Raw genomic sequence first — 15,816 nt, forward strand, 5'->3', positions numbered from 1 at the left:
AACTGATTGGCCCCCTCACACAAATTAATCTTCCGCAGGCATGATTCTGATAGTGATCTATCTTTGCTCAAAAGCCTTTCAGTGTTCCACTTTATCTTAAGTGCAATTTGTTTATCTAGCATTCAAAAGTCTCTACAATTTGGCATTATCCTTCCTTTTGGTCTTCATTTATTCATTCATTATTTTCATTCAAAAAATATTTATTGAACACCTATTCAGTGCTAAACATTCATCTAGGTGTCTTCTTTGCCCTTTCACATACCTTATATTCCTATCAACTAAGTTACGGCTTTGTCTTCTATGCCTCAATGTTCTTACATCAGGTGTCGCTCATTTCTTTCCTTCCATCAAGAATCCAGTCCTCCACTGCCTTCGTTTTCTGTCCATTGCCTCTTCATTTTCAAGGTCTATCTCACTTGTGACTGTGAAGTCTTTCCTGATTGTCCTGCCTAAAATATTTTCTTCCTCCATTAAACTCTCTTAACGACTTATCCATCTGCACATATGATTTCTTCTAATGTGATAATTATTGTCTGTGTCTGTCTACCCTTTCCGATGGTATACTACATTGGGTCAGTCTCCATACCTGATTCATCAGTTAATCCCTATGCCACTACATAACTCATATGTAATAAGTGTTCTGTAAATCTTTAGTGAATTAAATTAAAAAGTTCCGTCTCAAGCTTGATTCTTAGTCTTTCCAATTTGAATGGCTAAAATCTTCTTTGATAGCAATCAATCTCAGGTTACTCGTGAATTCAGACCCCCAAATTCTTAAGCCTGGGTCTTTGTAGAGTGTTCTTAAAGGGACTAGATATTTTTGTATTTTTGTTATATTCTGGATGGTACAATGCATTCACTATCTTAAAAAGCTCTCAGTAAAATAATTTGTCTTGTAAATAGAATAGATCTCAACACTTTTCAACCTAATTTAAATGATCTTAGTCTCATTGTGTGTGTTTAACTGAGATCTATTGCTTTGATTAGAGGAGGTTGACATGTGGAATTTTGTGTATTTAGGTTGGTAAAATGATCAGTTTTATGTACTTGTTTTATATTTTCTGTCTAGAAGGTTGAGAAGCAAGGCAGGAAGGACAGAGCAGGGGCCAAGCTAGGGTCAAGTTTGGCACTCACCTTAGATGCATAATTTAAAGGGGAATTCCAAAAAACGCCAATAATCACGATATGTAGACACGGCTCCATGTGGCACTGGCAGATCCAGTCTTTATTTAACATTTTGATATTTTGTTCATCGTGGATTTTTTACTTAATTTTGATTTTTAACAAATATTGCATTAAAATATTATTTATCTTTAATCCTGAGTTTGGTGCTCCCTTAAATTTTATACCCGAGACAAATGCTTTACTCACCTAAGTCTAGGCCCTGAGAAGGAGATATAAATCAAGATAGGAAAGAAAGAAGAAAGAAAAGTAGGGAAGGTGAAAGGCATGAAGGCAGTCAGACACAGAGCCATTGTTGAATACTCTTAATCTTTAAGTTTGAAATATTATATTAGATAACAGATATACATAAACAAGCATGATGAACGATTCTGTCAACATTGGTGTAAATTGATGATGTGTGCTGTGTACAGTGTGCATATACTATATATAGATGTCATTGTTACCAGATTGCACAGTTTATGCCTCATACATAATGTGATATTGGATTAACCCTGGAAGGTTGGTTCTGAAATCCCTTTTTTTCCCCGTATTTGTGCTTATTTTTTCCTTGTTAGAATTAGTTACAAATTTTGTGCAACGTTTTAAGAGAATTTACCTGTTAATCTTTGACAATTTCCAATGATTTCTTAAATAATGTCTTTAAGAGCCCAAGATAACATAATAGACTTAAGCTTATGTTGTTTAGGATTTAGAGGGAAATGAAATGAGGTTTGAGTCTGAGATTCCCCACTAACTAGGCATGAGGCCTAGTCATGATCCTGAGAAATGACCAGGCAAAGTTCCCTAAATGTACCACAAGATAACAACCTATCCTGGAAAAAATATAAGCTAAAATATTGAAAAAATGAAGAATAAAATAAATAATAAAAAATAAAAGAATGCGGAATCAATGTACTTGAGCTAATTCAGTAAATATATATATATTTTAATCCTCTGAGCTTTAGTTTTTTACCTGTCCAAAAAAAAAAAAAAAATGGGCTGTGTAGTGTAAAAAGACAAAGTTAATTTTAAAAGAGCGTAGGAGACTTCCTGGGGAAGATTAGATACTCACTGATTATTGCTTTCCCTTTCCCAGACTATAAAGCCCACAATATGCCTTCGTTTGCTAATTCTCACCTACTATGCTAAGCTGAGTGCCCCATGTGTTCAGCAGTATGTAAATATGATGGAAAGTTTCTGCCTCAAATTGTATCACTGTCAGAAATATATTGCATTCAATACTTTTGTGTATTTAACTGCACATAAAATATTTAGCCTACAGGAAACTTATGAATTACAGTCAAGTGAAATGCTGCACTCGAGTTGTGAAGTACAAGAAGCTTTTATCAGCTTTTCAGCTCAAAATATCAATATTCTCCTTCACCGTGTTAACACGTAAAGGATACATTTATGTCATTCTAGCAACAGAGATAGTCTTATTTATTTCTCCACTTGGGACTTTGGATTAAATACATGCAAATTTAGACAAATTCCTTTTCTACGTTAGGGGATCTAATTAAGTTTGTCAATCCAGCTGCTTTTGGAAATTGCTCCACATAATATACACTATAATATATGACCCAAATCTCATTTTTCAGCCACGTACTCCTTACGACTGTCCAAAGCTTTTTATATTTTTTTGTAACACACTGTTTGAAAATCAGGAGCTGTGTCTAGGGCCTTAGAATTGCTTTTTTGGTTTTTTGTGTGTGTTTGTCTATACCAACGAGGGCATCTTTTAAGTTAGGTGTGCTGTGAGAGCCACTGAATGATCTAATTGGCCAAAAATATTTGCCCTTTTGATATTCTCTGCTCATCATCTATCTGTTTAATATACATTTTCAAACTTATTATATCCAGCATTTAACAGTTGCCCCAACCTTCATCTTTTCTTTCTCAGTTAGTAGCAAATCCATTTTTTAAATTTCTTCATCCCGAAGGCTTGAAATCATTCTTGATTTCTCTCTCTCTTATATCTCATGTCTGATCCATCAGCAAATCCTATTGGTTCTTTACTTAAGAACACATACAAATTCTTGCCACCTCCACTGCTATTACTCTAGTCCAAGCCACCATCGTCTCTTTCCTTGTAACAGCCTCCTACCTGGTCTCCCTCATTCCTACTGTACTCTGTCGTGGTGTTGCACCACGACAGTAGTCACATGATCTGTGCGCTCCCATCTCATTGTTTTTCTGATTTGGCTCATCTGGTCTCTTTGCTGTTTCTTGAGCATGCCAAGCATAGCCCTTTCAAAGCCTTTTCACTGGCTGTTTCTCTTCCTGGAATGTTCTTCCCCCAGAGAGCTCCGTGGCTTGTTCTTTCACCACCTTTGAGTCTTGGCTCAGTGTCGTCTTCTCACTGAGACCTTCCATAACCACCTTCTTTTTAAATGCAATACCCCTCCTACCTGAGGACTGCATATACTCCTTCCCTGCTTTATTTCTCTACCATAGCATATATAACTTTTAAATATATAATTTAGTTACCTATTTTATTTACTAACTGTTTTTCTACACTAAACGTAAGCTTCATGAGGGCAGGAATTTTTGTCTTTTTTGCTTACATGATGTATCCCAAGAACCTAGAATAGTGCCTGAAATATAGAAGTTTCTCAATAAATATTTATTGAATAAATAACTTTTTGGCCAAAATAAATACTGAAAAATCATTAAAATTGAATTGGTCAAAAGCAAATAGCCCCTATAATTTCCTTTTTATATAATACATCATTTGGGCAAAACATTATAAGTATATCAAATTATCAATTTTCAAATTTTAGAGTTCAAAATATACAGTTCTGGAGAAGTGACATTTATAATATTCATTTTTTTCAGGTGCTGCTTCATTACTCAGTAAAAATAGTTATCATATTTAAGAAACTATTACTTGGGACATTTGCTAGGGAAAGTTAATTTTATGTAAAAATGGCATTTCTATTTGCTTTCTTAACCTATCTTTCTTTGACCAATATGTTTTCTAATTAAATGAGTACTTCCAAAAATATATATAGCTTTAATATGTTCAATGAGACCTTTGCTGGACAGCTTCTGTGCCTCAAGAATACTGTAGGATAATTTATCAGATTATCTAGTTTACTTCCAAGCATCTGAGGCAATGAGGTATCATTTCAGTACAAAATCAACCCAACCATAAGCCCCAGATGGTTGTGGGCAACAAAAACTTTCCACCAAGAAAGACAGGACAAAGTATCCAGGAATAAATGCTGAAGGACATGATATAGTAAATGAGAGTGGGATTATGGAGAGCACTGTCGATGAGAAATTTTGAGTACATCACAGTTTTGTTGGATGTCTGGTTCTATGATTAGGCCTGCCTTCCATGAAGGATTTGTAGAGCGGTAACTACAAAATGTGATTTAGGAAGCTTTTACAAAACTATTTATTGACTAAATAGAGAATCAAAGAACATTAAAACTAGAAAAGACTGCAGGAGTGATTGATTCTAACATTTCATGAAGTGTAGAAACCTCTTCTCCAAGTCTCACATGTCCACTCATTTCACTTTTGAACAAGTCAGTTATTAAAAACCTTTCTTGCACTATGCAAAAATCTCTCTCCCTATATCATCCATCTACTGCTTCGTTGCCCTCTAAACAAGCATCAACCCTTCAGATATTTTACATCAACTTTAAATCGTTACTTTCTAAATTAATCTCTTTAATCGTTTCTCAGATGCTATGCTTTTCTGAAAATTTGATTTCTTCTGAATTAACTGTTTTGCCAATGTCTTTCCTAAATTATTTTTCCCAAAAGCTGAACATGATACTTTCAGCACATTGGTCTGACCGACGCAGACTTATATTGCTATACCTTGAAAGCCACACCACAAAGGTGACAGCTATTGAGGTTGTACATACTCAAATGCTTAGATCAGATTTAATAAGACTGCTTGTTCAGCCTGTTCCTCCTAAGCAAAAAGTATGTAGGTTTATACTCTTCAAATTGCTCCTTAGTTTCTCTACTCTCTCCAGCTTTAGGTCATCTGCAAATTTGTGAAGTATACCTACCAAGTATTCATTAAAGCCATTAATAGAAAATTGAATTTGAAGATAGGGTTAAATAGAGAGACCTGCAAGAACCTAAGGTTGACATGAACGAATGAATGAATACATTTTGCATATAGTGCCTTATTAATTTTAAAACTTATTCCATCTTATTGTCCAACATATATTATTCCATTATTAACAAAAATAATTTAAAGAAATATGTTAAATTTGTATATATTTATATCATATATTACTATTTACATGTAAATACAACTACATTCTCCATAACTTCCAGTCTAGTAACCCTGTCACTAAGGAATGATATTAATTTCTCATGACTTGTTCTTAATGGACCCAAGATGCTCCTTATAATTACTGCTATCTTTTCTAAGATCTAGAAGTGAACCATCTGTTCAAGAATGGGAGCTAGAGGGCCGGCCCCGTGGCTTAGCGGTTGGGTGCGCGTGCTCCGCTGCTGGCGGCCCGGGTTCGATCCCAGGCGCAATCCCGGGAGCACACCGACGCACCGCTTCTCCGGCCATGCTGAGGCCGCATCCCACATACAGCAACTGGAAGGATGTGCAGCTATGACATACAACTATCTACTGGGGCTTTGGGGGAAAAAACAAATAAATAAAAATTATTAAAAAAAAGAATGGGAGCTAGAATATTGCCCAGGAGCCATATTGACCCTTTTTAGGAAAAAAGCCAAAATATTTGCCCAATTTTCTGCAAACATCATTGTTGCAAGTTTTTCAGTTCTACCATACCCCCGATTTCTCAGAGTTTGCAAATAGTGCTTTCTGGATCACATCTGCAATTTGTTCAACGGGTGTGGGTCTCTAGATTTTGCTGATTATACACCCCAAGCAATAAAAATTATTGAGTATATTCTCCAATTATCTTTCCTTATTTATAATTAAATATATAGTATAAAAGGCGAAATAAGCAACATTAAAAAAGAATTTTAAATTTTACTATATTCTTTGTAAAATTTGTTTCACTAAAAATCATGTCAATACTTTTGAGAGCAAAATAATTAAACATGTTTCATTATTTTTTGAAATCTTGACTTAACTCTTGTTGATATATGGCCATGGGATCATGTTTACATATTCTCTGTATTTTAAAAAATTTGCTTTTCTGAAAGGTAAGCTATTTAACTGACTCATCCTAACACATCTTTCCTTAGTTATTAAGAACTTACCAATAGCAACATTTCCTTCTCCAAGGTACCTGTGATTTCTATCTCACCAAGTAGTAATCTCTTGATTTATTAATTTATACCGTTATTTAGTGTTTATTTAGTTTGATTATGTGCCTTGAATTGGGCAGGTGTTTGAGAGATGTATTAATATGAGTAAGACATAGATTGTGCTTTCAAGGAATTTTGCCTTCTAGGAAGACAAATCATGTAAACAAATGCCTGTGATGCAGGGTGCCTCAAAGAAAGGCACAGATTAAGTTCTATGTGAATTGGCAAAAGAAAATATAATTTGTTTTTATTTTAATATTTCTAGAATTAAATCTAGCATAGAAGCATCCCTCATTATTCACTTGGTTCCTCTGAGAGGAACTGGCTAAAAGGCAAATCAAGATTTCATTCACAAATTATATTTGCTTGAATGGGAATTGCAAAAAGATATCTGGAGGGTTGATGCCTCCTGTCACTATTACATCTTGTTTCTGCGTTAGTTTCACAGTCTGTGTTAGAAAAATTTAATCCTTATCCTTTATTGACCAAGCACAATGTGGAATAAGCCCATAAAAAGTAACTTTTAATACTAAATACCCCCCTTGTTTCAACCATTGGTTCGTATCAGAATATATTTATTTTCTCTTTTTTTTTTTTTTTTCTGTGAGGAAGACCAGCCCTGAGCTAACATCCACGCCAATCCTCTTCTTTTTCACTGAGGCAGATTGGCCCTGGGCTAACATCCGTGCCCATCTTCCTCCACTTTATATGGGACACCGCCACAGCATGGCCTCACAAGTGGTGCGTCAGTGCGTGCCTGAGATCCGAACCAGCGAACCCTGGGCCACTGCAGCGGAGCGCGCATACTCAACCGCTTGTGCCACCGGGCCGGCCCCTATTTTCTCTTTTTATTACATATATTTCTTTTATCTCATTTTTATCTCCATAAGTCATTAAATAAATTTTCGTACATCAATAATTTCTAGATAAGGTTACTTAAAGATTTTCTATTTTAAAACATTTCTGCAACATGAAACTGTATACATATTTTGTAAGTAAGAAAGCTGAAGTTTACTTTATTTCCTATATTCTCTCTTTTTTAAACTTATGTATTTTTAAATTATACATTCAGATTCTAGTTTCTAAATACTATTCTCCAATAAAAAGAACTAAAGATCCTTGAGAATGGCTGTTTTAAGGCTGGGAAAGGAAAAATAGAAGACAGATCTAGAATATTTTGTCGTGCCAGAAAATAAGGAAGTACTCAAAACACAAAAGGAGCAAGGGATGCCAAAAGGACACAGGAGTGAACCGGGAACACCTTCCAATTGCCAAAACTGGAACAATTTGAGAAACAAAATGAATAACATAGCGTTGGATTATAACTCTAGCTATAAAATAAATATAGGAGTTCATACTGATATAAATAAATGAGTGAATTAACAAATAAGTGGAGGAGACGAAACAAACCTTTCTTGCAGGAGAACTCTAGTTAGTGTATAGGTGCTACCTCCCTACAGCTTTGTCACCCCTACTCTCCATTGAGTGTGTGCTGGACTTCGTGACTGGTTTCCAGAGAAAAGAGTGTAGGATAGGAAAAATAGTGGAGAAATCTAACAAACACTACCATAACCAAGTGGTTGGTGATGGCATGTGGATATCATGTACCCCTGATATGATGCCATGCGAAGGGCATTCCACCACCAAAAACCTGTAGCCCCAGTCCAATAATGAGAAAAAACATCAAACAAACCAAAATTGAGGTACATACTCCAAAATACCTGACCAGCACTCCTCAAAACTGTCAAAGTCATAAAAAAACAAGGAAAGAGAGAGAAACTGTCCCAGTCCAGAGGAAACTGAAGAGCCGTGACAGCTAAATGCAATGTAGTATGCTGGATGGGGTCCTAGAGCAGGAAAAAAGACATTAATGGAAAAACTGGGAAAATCTGAAAAAAATCTGGGATTTAGTTAATAGGAATGTACCAATGATGGTTTGTCAGTTTTGACAAATGTACAATAGTAATATAATACGTTTACATTAGGAAAAAATTGGGTAAGGGATATAGAACACTGTGCTACCTTTGCAATTTGTCATAATTCTAAAATTACTCCAAAATAAATAGTTTATTCATAAAATCATAGATGAATTTCAAGACTTCTGTTTTAGGCATCAACTACTATTTCTCACTGTGGAAGACGAGAGTTATTTTCTCTCTCCTGCTCCTGCCATACATGTACAGCCTTTCCAACCACCCAACCTCCTATTATAATTTTATTTATATCAATACATTGTATATTTGTATTCACAGCTGATCCATTTAACAAAGCTGTAATTGCTTTTCCTTTCTTGTAACAACCTCTCATTTCCCTGGATTTAATAACTGTCTTAAATTTTCATTTGTTTAATTTCTATGTACTTAGCACTTATTCAACCTCAAATTTTCCTCCATTGTTTGTCTCCTTTCAAGATGTTCGAATGTGTTCAGTATTCTATTTACTTCTACTCTTATGGTAACGGTTGTCTTCACAGAATATTTTTTCACAATTATTCTATTTGACCTCAGCCTATGTTAGGTCTCTTGTTTCCTATATTTCATATTCTTCCCTGGTTTACTCCCTCATTTTGGTGAAACACGGCATCCAGTATTTTCTTAGAAAAAATGGATTCGAGATAAAATGTTGAGACCTGCATATCTGAACATGTCTTTGTCCCATTTATACCCGATTTGCTAGTTGACTGGAAGAAGGCTTTTCCTTCAGAATTTTGAATGCACTGTTCCATGGCATCCAGTGTTTCTGTTGAGAAATCTGAAACACGTAGGACTACTATTCCTTTCTGTTTGGCCTCTTTTTTCGCTCTGGAAGTTTCTGGTATCTTTTCTTGATCCCCTGTGTTCTGAAATTTTACTGTGATGTGTCCATTTCCATCTTTTGTGCTGGGTACCTGGTAGGTCCTTTCAGTCTGCAAACTCATGTTCTTCAGTTCTGGGAGTTTCCTTGAATTATTTTTTTGATGAATTCCTTGCTTTCTTTTTCTCTGTTTTCATTTTCTTTCTAGAATTCCTGGCATTCGTATTCAGGGCTTTCTGAGTTCACCCTTTTTTTACTTATTTATTTATTCAATCTTTGTGTGCTCTTTTTCTTGGAGATTTTCTGTACTTCCAAAACACCTATTTTTCATTTCTGCTATCATATTTTTTAACTTCCACAGTTCTTCTTTTGTTCTCTGAATGTTGCATTTTCTATAGACTCCAATATTTTATTACTGCAGTGCCTCATCGCTTTAAAAATATAAGGATATTTCTTCTGTTGTCACTGGTATTTAATTTGCCTTTAACATTTTTCTCTCCATGCATATTTCGTTTCAAGTAGCTTTTTCTTTTGATTGTTTTAGCCACTTTCACATTAGAGACTTTCTTTCAGTATCTAGTAAAGTTTGAATGGTGGCTCATAATTAAAAGTTAGGAACTAAGAAGCTAATTGGAAGCTGTGAGAAACAGCGCAGGCATAAGGAGAGAGAACAGAACACTCCAGTCAGAAACAAAAACAGGTGTGAAAGAACTAAAGCAGTATTGCACTTGGCCCATTGAAAAAATAGGATTTAAACTAGGACAAAGGAGCTAGAATATGGTAAGAAAAGGAAGAGATGTAAGAGATTAATTTTACCTTCCAGAAAGAAAGCCTTAGGGCTAGACCGGAAGCTCAGGGCTCAAGCCAGAGGGCTTCATAATTTACACCTGGAAAATGGAAGGCATCCAATGAGTCCAGGCAGAAGTCTGGCTGCAGAAGCCTGGCTACAGCTGTCTCCTGCAAACCCCGAGGAAATAGCAACAGCCACCCTCTGTCTGCAGCTCCTTTTATGAATGCCATTTTTATAAGTCACTTACAACTTTTTCTTTCACTGAACTGCAGAATTTTCAGTTCTTTAAATATCAACTTACGCATTTCATTGGTAGAGAAAGTGAGGCCCTGAGCCACAAACTTATTAGCATTTTTATCACTAAAAATTCTCTACTGGCATTTACAATTACATCGAGAGAGTATAAACATGCTGTTCCTAACATCATTTAAAGTTCCCAAAACCCGAGTGAAAAGGAACATGATGGCCCGACAGAGAAAAGGAATGTGTTTACCTAACTGGAGGAAATGTCATTGAGAGGCGTGTGGAGGAAACTTGGCCTAACTCAGTGAAATGGAAGTATGTTAGATTTTAAAAGGCAGAAGGAAGACAACGAAATCCCAGAGACATTTGCCCAAAAGGCATTTAGTACATGAAGACAGTAAATCCCACAGTGTCAGTGTGCCTTTTGTTCAAAGCATTCGGAAATGTTCTTGAGAGCTGTAGAATTATAAAAGTTAACATGACTGTAATGATTCCCAGCAAAACACCCCATAAGATAAGCGTTAAATTGTGAGGACCCAGTCTTTTTAGGGTATGAGTATATTCCATTCTGTTTATGGCCAGAATGAGAGTTAAGTGATTCTTGGGGTTTTTATCTCTTCAGACTTAAGTGGTGGCTCCCATTTCTCAGGGAAAGAAAAAAAGAATAAAACTCAAGTCAGGGAATAAGAATTGTCTCTCTGTCTTGGTTCCACTTTATCCTAAAAATCTTGCCAAAGAAAAGCTGATATTTTCTCAAACGCTCTGTGGTCATTTACAGACCTTCATGGCATTTACATCCAGTCTTGCTGGGGCAGCCTATGAGCTTGATCTCTCATTTTTCTAAAGCCGCTGTCAGGAACGTTGCAGTGTAATACTGTTTGGGAGTTGCTCTACAGTGTGACAGTGGTCTTAACAGCCAAATGACAAGACTTCTAAATATTAACTTTTAAAAATTAACTGTGCATTTCATAACACCAGTAATGCCAAATCATCATGACTCAAAATTGTTCTTAACTTGAAACACCCTACCACTCTGACTTCTCATTGCAAAAACATTATGTACAATAGGTGTGGGAGACTTTAAAGGACCATATTATATGAACTTCCTGGGAGCATTACATTTTCCTAAATTGAGCCAGTAGAATACCTCCCATATTATTCCAGCTTGCTGTTCAGGCTCAATTGTCTTCTCCATCCTGCCCAGCCTGAGTCACTGCCTCTCATTAACCTTCTTTAATTTCCTTTCGTTCACTTACCGCTATGAAAGTTAAACTTCTTTTTATGTTAACTTCAGATTATCCATCTACTCTCACTAGACTGGAGCAGGGACTTTAGAGACCTTGTCTTGTCTCCTCTGTTATGTTTGCTGCACCTAGAATAATGCCCAGCAGCACTCAATAAATAGTTATTGAGTGAAATATTGTACCATCCTGGATTCAGACTATGATGACTCACCAGAACTGAGCCCCAGCAGGAGAGCCTTTTCTCTTTTGTTTCAGTAATTCTTCTCTTGGATTCTGCTGAAAGACAGAGCAAATGTGGAAGGAATTACTGGAGCTAGCAATAACTCCAACAAATAGTCACCAATTCTGATGGTGTTGATAAAATATATAGGCTTAGTTGCCAGTATTAAACCACAAATTTGCAATGTGTTCATATAATAGAATAAGAAAGTTCATTCCCATTGTTTCTACCTTTTCCCACTGGAAATAAAGAGAGAAGAAAGGAGCAGGGAATGGGTGAGATCACGAAGTCAATAAAATAGGGGGAGCCATGATTATTCTTTTGGCTTCACTTTCCCCATAAGAACGTGCTGAAAGAAGTGTGAGTGTTGGAAGCATTGCCCACCAGGAAGAAGTGGGCCTGGTTGGAATGCTCAGAACACAGGAGGAGCTCAGGGCATCCAAGACTCTGCCTTCTTATTCAATGCAGTGGGAAAGCAGAAAGACCTTACCCTCTTCCTCTACTGTCCTGTCTCAACCAGTCTCCTTCTGGCATAACTGAAACTCTTCTCTGCCTGGCATCTTCCCCTTTCCTAGGACCAGTGGTCTTAGCTACCTGGCTTCCTGACACCTCACATGCACGGCTGCAGACACTTAGAGGTCCTCAATGCCATCACTCAGATTATAACCAACCATCTGGAGATGTCGCACATTTCTACAATTTACTTTAAGCCTTGAAATTGGACGTTTGCCAAAACTCAGGTGGTTCCCTCATAACAGGTCCCTAACTCTCACTGTGTCCCTTCTGGAAACTGAACAGAAGAAATATTATTTTAATGAAAAGAAAAACACACTACTTTTGCTACCAACATTTCCTAAAACTCAAATTGTATTTGGATGGTATATATCTGGGATTGTAAGCTTTTTAACTCTCAGATAGTTGAGGGGCAAAGTATTATTTGTAGCCTTTAGTGTAAAGGGAGAGGAAGGAGAGCAGAAAATAAAATAAACCTAAATACTCTATTGCCAAGCTTAATAAAAACAGTTTTTTAAAAAAATGATTTTGTTTAATACATTTTTCTGAGATGCCAACAGAGGCAAAAAGCCTTAGATAATTGGTAAACATTGGAAGTATTTTTCAGTTATCTCACTGATTGTTATGCATTAACACATTATACACAAAGCCCTGAAGAAACAGGAAGAAAAAAATATTATCCTAGGTAGTGGTATAAACTAGGTTGTCAGCATGAGTGAGTGAAAATAAAATTGCTGAAAATATTTGTTTATTCAGTTTCAGCCAGTTGACAATAAAATAGGATGTATTAATGCCTCAGTAGACAGTAAATTCAGCTTGTGAGAATATCAAGTGGACTGGGAATTAGATCGGGAGAGTGAGAGTAAGGAAGAGAGAGAGAGAGGAGAAGCACTTCCTGGATCATGGGGAGCCTAGAAACTTATGACAGTGCAGCATCCCAAAGTCTCAGCACCTGGACTGACATGGCTACTGGGTGACCTTGAAACAGACATGGTTTTATTACCAGAAGAACAAGTTATGCCGATGCTGTAACAAGAGCCAAAGCACAGAAACACAACCAATATAAGAACTGTAAGCTTGCATTTAAATTCTTCAGCAATTATCATTAGTACTTTCATCTATTGATGTCTACGTATCTAGGCTCTGGTTTATTATTTTTATACACCCTCTCTATCACACCAAATCCTATTATGATGTTTTCACGCTAGAAGCATTTCAGAGGAAGACACACCAAAGTAGATACAGATTGCCTGAGTTCTAAGACCAGCTCTCTCAATGATTCACTTTGTAACCACTGGGAACATAGTATTTCTGTTTTCATTTCCTCATCAGTAAAATCAAACTAATAGTACTTGTTCTCAAATGTTGTGGGATGTATGGAAGAGATGATGTGGAACTCTTTGAGAAATAATTTGTAAAAACTTAAAATTAGCGTTTAAAATAAACAAGTATAAAACGAAATATGAGAAGAGATCTGTATTTATAATATATTCTGGTCCACCATAAATTATACATCTTCATGATAATAATAACAATTACCAATTATTTAGCAGGTATGCCGTGCCTGGCATATCATATATATTCTGAAATTTAGTCCTGAACATTATCTTCCTTTTAGAAATTAAGGAAGACTTGGACCCAAAGCGGTTAAGTGAGTGGCAGACCTGCCATTTAGACTTATGGCTATCTGACCACAAAACAGCTACTGTAATGTCACCCCTTTGGGGAGGAAGGTTGCCAGATTGTTAAAATGTGCTCAGCTTCATGTCTAAATTGTTGGATTTCAACCTTATGACACTATTCATGAAATTTCATCCACTAGGAGAGTTAGTCACTCGCTTCTCAATAGCTATACCATCCATCCATCCATTCATTCACTCAGCACATTCATTAAGCACCTCTGAGTCAGGCTGTGAGCCAGGCCCTGGGATACAGTAGTGAATGAGACAGCCTAGGTTTCTGCCTTCAAGAAGCCTAAATTCTACTGCAGAGGCAGACAACAAACAAAGAACTAAATAAATGAAAATTGCCAATTGCAATTCATGCTATGAAAGAAGGCAATAAAAATTTTAAACTAAGACTGGGAGAAGCCAGTTTAGATTGATGATCAGGGAAAAGCTTTCTGAACATGTTATATTTTACAGCTGAATTGTGGAGGACAAGAATGAGCAGCCAGGCCAGATAGGAAGAACCAAGCTGAGAGACTAGCTCATTCAAGGACCAGAGACAGGGAAGGGTTTGTTTTATGCTAGAGACAAGAGGGAGGTCAATGTGGCTGTGATGTGAGTTAAGTGATGGCAGAATGGTATGCGATGAAGTGGGAGAGGTAGGCAAGGGGCAGATCATGGGAAGGAGTTTGAATCTTATTCAAAGAAAATGGAAGGGTCTCCCAATGGTGTGCTGGAGCAGGTTCCTTCCACCCATGGGAGCCAGTTCTGCACACCTCCTTCCAGCTCCACGTTCAATGTTGTCGTGTTGGTAGCTTGAAATTAGCCACTGTGGAGTATTTACGTATCTATGTAACTTACATGTACCTCTGCATATTTACATATCTATGTAAGTTATATATAAATCTATGTAGTCTTTACATATCTAGGTGATGGTTACACAATTACATACATATGTAAAAATTAATTGGTCTATAAACTATGGGTCAGTGCACTTTACCCTATGATGTTCTTCCTTAAAAAATTTTTTCCAAAAAAAAAAAAGAGGAGCTTACAATGAAAAATTACATAAAGAAGAAAGTCACTATGAGTCATCAGTGACAAAAAACAATTAGCAACACAAGAATTTTAAATGATAACAATAGTTTGAAAGAGAATATAAAATAATAGTGTTTTTAAAAGCCAAAAAATATATATAACAGACAATATCTGAAGAGATATGGTTAAGAATTTTAAATTGAGAAAAAACATGAATTCTCGTGTTCAAAACGTTTCATGTTTCATTCATGATATATTTTGGAGATAGAGCTAATAAGACCTAATAGTGAACTGGATGTGAAGAGTGAAGTAAAGTGGGGAATCAAGGATTGCTATAGATTCTGACTGACATGGGAAACAAGGGGAAAGATACAGGTTTAGAGGGATGAATTAAGACCTCTGTTTAGTTGTTTCAGATGCTGACTAGTGCTCCAATTATAGCAGTCAAGTAGCAGTTAGGTGAATCTAGAGCGCAAGGTAAGGGCAGCTGAAATGAATTTGGTAATTATCAGAATAGAAGAGGTCTTTAAACTTACAGGAGTTGATGACATACCCCGAGGAGAGAATGCAGATAGACAGAAGAGGACCCAGAACTGAGCCAGATGTCTCCAATGTTTCCAGCCTGGCTAGGGGAGGAGACCCAGTAAAGAAGACCTATAGAGGGGCCTATACATTGCATATTTCATTTCTCAGTGATGCAACCAGCGTGATATACTAAAAGGAGACCTGTACAAGAACTCAAAATAACAAAATCTAGACTTTGCTTAGATAAGTTATAAAAGTGCTTTGAGCACCTGTTTTCTTATCTGTAAAATGGGGATAATGATCCCTTTTCAGTCTTCCTAATAGGATATACATAAAGATCAACAGAATTTATGAAGT

General features: G+C 36.4%; 1 protein-coding gene and 1 long non-coding RNA gene across 5 annotated transcripts in view; one reads left to right on the top strand and one right to left on the bottom strand.

The window, feature by feature from the left end:
- LOC147916510 (uncharacterized) overlaps positions 1–11,773 on the bottom strand; it is an 81,054-nt gene extending 69,281 nt beyond the window's left edge. Inside the window, exon 1 of the long non-coding RNA XR_015552953.1 lies at positions 11,708–11,773. This is a non-coding gene — a long non-coding RNA (uncharacterized LOC147916510). The remainder of the gene's footprint in view (positions 1–11,707) is intronic.
- GRID2 (glutamate ionotropic receptor delta type subunit 2) overlaps positions 1–15,816 on the top strand; it is a 1,475,972-nt gene that overhangs the window by 1,243,532 nt on the left and 216,624 nt on the right. The gene's annotated exons all lie outside the window — the stretch shown is intronic.

This window comes from Ceratotherium simum, chromosome 8, assembly GCF_057802395.1.
Source record: "Ceratotherium simum simum isolate JZ-2026a chromosome 8, ASM5780239v1, whole genome shotgun sequence".
NCBI lineage: Eukaryota > Metazoa > Chordata > Mammalia > Perissodactyla > Rhinocerotidae > Ceratotherium > Ceratotherium simum.